We start from the raw sequence: 7,927 nt of genomic DNA on the forward strand, positions 1-7,927 counted from the left end.
GAGAGAGGGGGAAGCAGGCTCCCCACTGAGCCTGATGCAGGGCTCAATGCAGGGCTCCATCCCAGGACCCTGAAATCACAACCTGAGCTGAAGGCAGAGGCTTAACCCACTAAGCAACCCAGGTGCCCTAATATTGGCTGGAGTATTAAAATAACTTTATAACTGGTTTCCCTTCTCCTACATTATTTAGCAACGTCTGAGACCTTATAAAACAAAATAAGATCATTCTACTCTCCTAATATAAATCTCCTTGAATAGCCTTTGATTCACTCTAAGGTCAAACAAATTTCAAACATGTTAACCTTCTTGGACATATATCCTACTCTCATTTCCCCACCTTCCTGAATTTCAGCACATAGACTATCTTTATGCTTCTTGAATACATTGAGATCCTCCCAAATTTTGGTCTTGAATTAGTTGTTTCCTTTGTCTGGAATGGTTTGCTTCCTGATGTTCCCTTAGTTGATTTTTATATGTTTTTCAGGCCTTGACTCAAACATCTGTTTTCTAAATGTCCAACCTAAAATTACCCTCACCATCAAGTCACTCTCAGTCACTTCACTCTGCTTTATTTCTTTTTGATGTGCATTATACTCTACCATTATGTTATCTCATTTATATATTTATACACTTATTTACTTTGTGTACCTCCATATAAGAATGTAAACCGTATTAGAGAAGAGATCCTATTTTTTATAAAGATATTTTATATATTTATTTGAGAAAGAATGAGAGAGGGAGCACAAGCTGGGGGGAGGGGCAGGGGGAGAGAAAAAAGCAAGCTCTCCACTGAGCAGGGAGCCTCAGGTAGGGCCTGATCCCAAGGCCCTAGGATCATGACTGGAGCCAAAGATAGACACTTAACCCACTGAACCACCCAGGTGCCAGAAGAAGAGATCTTGTTTTATTCACAGCTGCATTCCCACACTAAGAAAACAGTTAGGACCATTAAATAAAGCAGAAAGGAATGTAAAAATCCTGGAGAAAGGGGAGAGAGAATATCCATTTTCTCTCAATCAGCTTATTACATAATGCTAGAAACAAAGGTCTTAGCAACTCTAAGTAACATATTTCTCTTCTTACCTCTTGATATGAATAGATTTCTCCATACCAGCTGAATTTCAGAAAATTTCTGGAGAAAGGCTGTATGATTGGTCTCACTTTGATCACATACCCCAATGTCTGGATGAGTCATTAAAAATGACAAATTCAATATACTGTGCTGCAGATTGCTGCTGCCAGCTAATACCAGTTTTTTTCTCCCTCTGAGCACCCCCACCAAATTAGATTTCACAAGGCCCCGGCTTTGAGGTCGCTCTTGCATATGGAATACATGTGCAAATGATGTGTATCAGCTGAGGTGGATGAGAGGGGAATGCCCATCTTGTTCTCTTTCCCCTGCTGAGAGCCAGATAGAAGACAAAACTCTTAGAGGACTCAGAGGTCATAGGGTGTAATGGTGTCAGCTAATAGAAGGAAACTGGACACTATAATGATTACATAAAGTGACCCATTGACCTAATCAACTGTATTTTCAGTTAAAAAATGTACTTCTGTTGTGATAATCTACTGAAACTCTAGTATTGTTTGTTATGTCTGTTATTGTTTTTACCTATGTGAACACTATGTGTACCTCCATTCTCTAATTTTCTGATGAAAGTCTAAGGCTCTTTGCCCTTCCCCAATGTGAGGATGCTGTCAGAAGGCACTAGCTTTGAATCAGAGAGAGGATCCTCATGAAAACATGATCAGTGCTGGCACCTTGATTTCAGACTTCCAGGTTCCAGAACTAATACCCACATTTCAGTTTCTGTGCCTATCAACAGTTTTAATTCATCATGAATCATCTGTCATCAGAAGAAATTCAGCTTAGGGCTCACCAGTTTACTGATGTTTCTCCAGGAAATACGAGGAAAATCCTGGGTTTAGCCATTGAGTCTCAGGATGTTAAGAGTCAAGACTAAGACTATGCTGGATGAATAAGGGGCAAAAATAAACCATATACAATAAGGCATGGACCAAATATGTAGAGCCATGAGAGAGGCAGAGAAAATTTTAGCAGAACTCAACATGTGCTGTGGCCTTTGTATTTGCCCATGTAATAGGATAAAGAAGTTCAAGGCTGGTAAGGCTCATAAGGTAACACAGAAAGATGGCAGAGACAACTCTTCCAACAAGTAATATCTAAGCAGCCAGGCCATGTGACAAATGGTCAGGCTTAGCAGGCAACCACAGGTGCCATCAATGGCAGATACATTAAACATATAGCCAGGGGCATCTGGGTGACTCAGTCAGTTAAGCATCTGCCTTGGGCTCAGGTCATGATTGCAGGGTCCTGGGATCCAGCCCCACATCAGGCTCCCTGCTCAGGAAGGAGTCTTCTCTCTCTCCCTTTGCCCCTCTCCCCTGCTCATGCGTGCGCATGGGCGCGCTCTCTCTCTCTCTCTCTTTCTCTCAAATAAATAAATAAAATACTTTTTCAAATGTTTTTCAAAAACATAGCCAGTGATGCTGGAGAAGATGAAATGGAAGAGAACTGACTCAAATGGGCTCTATCCTAGGAAATCTAAAAAAAAAAAAAAAAAAAGGCTGTGGACATGAGCAATGAAATTGAGACCAAAAACCAATAAATAGACGAGATCCCATAAAAGACTGATACCAACAAGGATCATATTAACATTACCGGTATCAGAGCAAAGAAACTTATTGACAGCTAAAATAACTGCTACATTTCTTTATCATTTATTCACTTCTTACCTAACCCTACAAGTCATTACATTTTTCAGAGTTTGATTCAGGAGATAATATGGAAGAAGGGCTGGGAGTAATAGCTTCTGTATTTTTTTGGTATGTTGTATATTTCTATGTATTTTTTGTTTGTTTTTTATTTTATTTTATTAAAATTTGATTAAGATATAGTGTATCATTAGTTTCAGAGGTAGAATTCAGTGATTCATCTGTTGCATGTAACACCCAGTGCTCATTCCATCAAGTGCCCTTCTTTTTTTTTTTTTTTTAAAGATTTTATTTGACAGAGAGAGATCAGAAGTAGGCAGAGCAGCAGGGAGAGAGAGAAGGGGGAAGCAGGCTCCCCGCAGAGCAGAGAGCCCGATGCGGGACTCGATCTCAGGACCCTGAGATCATGACCTGAGCCAAAGGCAGAGGCTTTAACCCACTGAGCCACCCAGGCGCCCCATCATCAAGTGCCCTTCTTAATGTCCATCACCCAATTACCCCATCCTCCCACCCACCTCCCCTACAGCAATCCCCAATTTGTTTCCTAGAGTTAAGAGTCTTTTATGGTTTTTCACCTTCTCTGATTTCCTCTTATTTTATTTTTCCCTTTTTTCACCATTATCCTCTTTTTTGTTTCTTAAAGTCCACATATCAGTGAAATCATATGATAATTGTCTTCCTCTGATTGACTTATTTCACTTAGCATAATACCCTCTAGTACCCTCCATATCATTGCAAATGGTAAGATTTCATTTTTTTTTTAAGATTTTATTTATTCATTTGTCAGAGAGAGAGAAAGAGAGCACAAGCAGAGTGGCAAGCAGAGGCAGAGAGAGAAACAGGCTTCCTGCTGAGCAAGGAGCCCAATGCAGGACTCTATTCCAGGACCCTGGGATTATGACCCAAGCTGAAGGCAGTCACTTAACCGAATGAGCCACCCAGGCATTCCAAGATTTCATTTTTTTTTGATGATTGAGTAATATTCCATTGTGTATAAATACCACATCTTCTTTATCCATTCATCTGTTGATGGACATAGTTTGCCTATTTTAGACATTGCTGCTATGAACATTGGGGTGCAGGTGCCCTGCCTCTGTATGTTTTTATGTGATTTCTCTCCCTGGAGAGTATAAACTGCTGCTGTCTTTCTTCTAATATTTTCTTTCTCAGTTTATACTCTTAGGTAGGTTTTCATACATCATATATAGTGTTGCTTTTCATTCTCTTCACTGATTTTATCAGGTTCTTTTGCTTTCAAGATTTGGAAGCATTACCAACGACAGTCATGAAGAAGGAAACTGGGGTGGGGAAGGAGTGGCACAAGAAGAGGCAAGAGATAAGAGGGTGGACCTCAGTAAAACCCACAGATCACAAAGCAAAAGTTGCAGAGCCACAGTAAATATTTAATTGGGTTTAGTTTTTAATTTAAGTTGCTATTATTACCTATTTGTGCTAATGCTTTGTTTTGGAGATTTTATGCAGAATATTTTTATCATATATGATGACTTTGCAACCTCTGCTGTGCAAAACAGAATGAGCTTTCTTAAAGTTAGCTAATTGCTGAACTCCTGATGACTCATAAATGTACATAGATTTTCTGATCTCATTTCATATTGTGCCATACGAGAATGCTTTGTATAAATGAGTTGCTTTTTATTTTCATATTAGGGTATCATGGTTCCATTATAGGCCTGTTAACTTCATAAATTTATCATTGGTCTTTGAAGAAAAAAATATGTAAATATGTATGTATAACATGAGAATTTTTCTTTAAAGCAGGGCTTAAATTTTTTGGAAAAGTTTGACAAAGTATATCATGTCAATTCAGTTTTACCTTAATGCCCAGAATTGTGTTTAGATAGGAAAGAACAAATTCATTTTGATCTCAGATGGAAAAATAGATTGATTTGAGTTTTATGTAGGCTTAAACTTTTAAAAAGCAAGAATTTACTAAAAGTAATTTGGAAAGTTAACCAAAAAATCTAAGTCTTTTTATATGTGTATGGTGCACTGATTTGAGTTCCTAATTAATTTAAAAATAAACAAATAATCAAAATTTATCATTTTTATTGAAAAATAAATAAAATGTATCCATATAACACCATCTTCTTTTATAATTTCATATTATTTATAGGAGATTAACAACTTAAGATATTTATAAGTAAATCAATATGCACTCCACTTCTAGGCTTAGGAGGTTTTGTTCTGTCTTGATTTTTTGGTTTTCTTTTTATAATTTTCCATCTTTTTTTTGAAGATTTTATTTATTTATTTGACAGATAGAGATCACAAGTAGGCAGAAAGTCAGACGGTGGGGGGGGGAGCAGGCTCCCTGCTGAGCAGAGAGCCCTATGCGGGGCTTGATCCCAGGACCCTGAGATCACGACCTGAGCCAAAGGCAGAGGCTTAAACCACTGAACCAACCAGATGCTCCAGTTTTCCATCTTTTTGATATTAATAACACTCAGTATTTTTTTTGCTGTCAAACTGATATAGTCTTCCCAACTGACCTTACTTACTTTTGATAAAGCCCCCTTCTTTTCAATAGTTGTATTCCATCTTTTTACTAATTACTACTCAAAGTAGTCAATAGAAAATGATTAAAACTAGCACAGACTCTTTTAAGAATGATTGTATTTTACTTTTGGTAAAAGCACAGATCAACTGTTCGAAGGAACTTTGAGGATATGTTAACAAGGCAGCCTACTAGTTGAAAATTTTTATTATGTGTAAATATCTGCCATTGCTTTTTCAAATGAGTGGAGAGGGTACAAGCCAGATCACAGATTAAGAAAAGGTCAAGTTAGAGAGTTTATAATTTCTGACCTATCACCCCCACTACTCAATACTATCATTCTGGTCACAAATCCATTTCTGCTCTATATTGTTCATCTAAATGTACACTGTTATTTAGTATTGTTACCCTTAGCTAGTTTCTGGAAACAAAACCAAGGAAATCTTCAATTAGCTTTCTTCTACAAAATTCACACTCATCATTTCAGGATTGATTCAAAGATCTTAGATAAATATTAAACTATTCTGTTACAGTTTCCTGATCTGGAGAGGGTGTTGTTTCTTCTTTATCTTATTAATTAAAGAGTGTAAAAGTGTGTGGGAAAAGTATGTAATGTGATAATTGTTTATCTGTAGGTCTTTTGTACTGCACAACAGCCTGGGCCATGAGGTACTTTAGAGAAGAGACACGATTTTATTCACATTTAAAAGTATTCAGTTTTGAGTAAGTAATGGTACATATTCAATAAAATGCTAGCATGTATTCACTACTTACTAAGCTCCAAGAACTCTGCTGAATGTTTTACATGGCTTATTTCATTACCCATCTAAAGAACAATACAAAGTTCACCCTATTAGTATTTCAGTTTTATAGATGGTATGTCGAAAGCAAAAGAATTTACATTTTTGCTCAAAGAATGTCTTACAGGTAGTAAATGTGTGAGCAGTCTGTCTGGGCAAATGATGGTGAACATTTGATATGATGTCCCTGTTTTTCTGGTGTTTACAGACTACTAGGGTGATCATACATCAGTCAAAAGGTTTTAACATTGAATGCGTAATTACACATTGGGATAAATGCACTGAATCAAAGAATATTACTTTTAATTATATTCTATGTTTTTATATTTGAATTCATCACATAGATTACACTTATTTGTTGCCATGAGCCATACATTTATGATCTTGTCTTATATTACTTTGCAGATAACAAATATTATCCATAATAGATTCATTTTATTTAAGCAATGAATGCAAATCAGTTCCAAATTCTGGAAGTTATCCCAATGTGTTAGTTTCATTGAAAAATACTGTGTTCTTAGATATCTGAAATATTTACACCATTACAAAGATTCATTGTATCTCTCTTTCTACCTTAGTCTTTGTACTTAAGAAAGCATGCCAAACATATTTGCAAATATTTCATTAAAAGAATGACTTAAAATGAGATTTTTTTTTCTGATATTCTTTTATGAAGAGTGCACTCAGTTTCTTAGAATAAATGTTCTTGCAGACTTGTCATTGTAATGTTATTAATGAGAATTTTTTCCTCAGTCCTTAAACTTCACACTTTACCTACATATGCTCTTTAAATAAACCACTGCATGGGAAAACTGGTAAATATATATTTTGCTATTATCAGTGTTTCTGATTATTGTGGTTGTCCCTTAATCCTATTGATCTTAGTCCTGAGGCATATTTACTGGGTAGAAATCAATTTTAATCTATTAAAACTGTCACCAGTGAAAATAGCAGACTGGTTTTCTGCTTGGAGTTAATTTTTTGAACGGATCTATATTTCTGGTGGATCTATGTTTTTATTATTTTTACTGATGCTTGTAATAGTAATTATATAACCATGTAGGACAGTATAAATGTCATATATGGTATGTGTCAAGAAAGAAATTCACAACCAGTGAGGTAAAATATTTTTTAGAAAGAAACTGTTATCCCACAAAAGAAAAATATCATTTTATGAATGAAAGGATTATTTGAGAAAGGAGAGCTTTGTCTTAGGTTTTTTCAAATCTCATATTCTGTAATTGAAGCCAAAAAGTAAAATGTTGCCAAATAAATACAAGCATACATAAATAGAACAGATTTACTATCCAGAAATAAAAGCAGATATACTCAGGAACCTAATATATATTTACAAGTCTCTGAGTAAAAGATGCTTTAGTTTGCAAATGAAATTGGCATGTATAACTTTCTATTGGAAGAAAAGCAAACATAAATCCATGCTTCACATAATATGCCAAATTGATCCTTAATGAATTAAAGATAGTCATTGAAAATAAAACATTAATATGTTAATAAAAATTTGAAGATAATACTTAAATATTTGTAAAATCTTGCTGTGGGGAAGATACTTCTTTTTTTTAAATTTTATTTATTTTAATAAACATATAATGTATTTTTATCCCCAGGGGTACAGGTCTGTGAATCGTCAGGTTTACACATTTCACAGCACTCATCATAGCCCATACCCTCCCCAATGTCCATATCCCCACCACCCTGTCCTGTCCCCCCTCCCCCCAGCAACCCTCAGTCTGTTTTTTGAGATTGAGTCTTTTATGGTTTGTCTCCCTCCCAATCCCATCTTTTCATTTTTTCTTTTCCTACCTCTCCCCAACCCCCCCCACCGCCTTGCATCTCCACTTCCTCATATCAAAGAGAT

At 36.0% G+C, this 7,927-nt stretch overlaps 1 pseudogene across 1 annotated transcript; it reads left to right on the top strand.

The window, feature by feature from the left end:
• Window positions 1-1,838: 1,838 nt before the first annotated feature.
• Window positions 1,839-2,717, top strand: LOC308340212 (synaptosomal-associated protein 23-like; annotated as a pseudogene). Its single transcript has 2 exons — window positions 1,839-2,274; window positions 2,503-2,717. The product of its transcript is annotated as a synaptosomal-associated protein 23-like (transcript).
• Window positions 2,718-7,927: the final 5,210 nt, after the last annotated feature.

Source organism: Martes martes (genome assembly GCF_963455335.1).
Source record: "Martes martes genome assembly, chromosome: 3".
Lineage (NCBI taxonomy): Eukaryota > Metazoa > Chordata > Mammalia > Carnivora > Mustelidae > Martes > Martes martes.